The sequence below is a fragment of the Diaphorina citri genome, unplaced genomic scaffold (genome assembly GCF_000475195.1).
Source record: "Diaphorina citri unplaced genomic scaffold, Diaci psyllid genome assembly version 1.1 scaffold6683, whole genome shotgun sequence".
Lineage (NCBI taxonomy): Eukaryota > Metazoa > Arthropoda > Insecta > Hemiptera > Psyllidae > Diaphorina > Diaphorina citri.
Genome location: NW_007384059.1, coordinates 1 through 918, shown reverse-complemented (window position 1 = coordinate 918; position 918 = coordinate 1).

The following is a 918-nucleotide window of genomic DNA, read 5'->3' as shown; positions in this document are numbered from 1 at the left end:
GTTGCGGTTAAAAAGAGCCCAATTACGCCTTCTCGACTAAAAAAAATAAGTCGACTACATGTTCTAAAAATGGCGGGAGAGATTTTAAAGTCCAAATGTCAATTCACAATTTATTTAATGCATAGTAAAACCCAACCGTGACAACACCACAGTTTTTTAGTGTTTTCAGGTGACTTAAAGTGATGCACCTACTCTATCGTAAACCGAAGTCCAGAGCTTGGTTTAGTATGGCAAGAGGGGAAACGTAAACCTAAAAAATAGTTAACGCCCCTTACGTCATAAACACACTGATATGAGGGGAGGTAGTGACCTTGACTAAACCGAACTTCGGTTAACGGTTAAGTGTTAAATAAAATGCCCCAAATAAATCAGGAGATTACAGGCTTCACTTTTTGCATGAAAATCACAAGAGTCCAACACTGTCTTACCTCCGTGAACAAGCAGTTGCTAACTTCTCACTAGTGAATTTCTAGATGTGCAGGATGTGCGCTCGCTTCTCGTAGGTCGATAGGTAAGGTTGTGGTTATGTACCGGGTTGGGGTTGGGGGAAGGCAAGGTTGGTAATAATATCCCAGGGTTGTACAACCTTTGTGCACCCGAGGGCCACAAGACACCAAGGTAGAGAGTTGGCGGGCCGCAAAGAAGATACACACCCGAAAGATAGTTTCTTAATTGGTTTTTCACATGCTTCATAGTCGAAAAAGCACTTTCGCACATGTATGATGTAATCTTTTAATGCCTCGTTTATATTCAGCCCTCTCTCCTGCTACTCGTCCTGCCGTATTTACTTCTCTCTTTACTGCTTGAGAAGTGAAGGCAGAAGTTGTGTGTTTTTATATATTACTAGTTCATCCCGAGGCATGGCCAAACTTGTGGAAAAGGCATGGCCGAACTTGTATTTATCAAACTAAAAACATA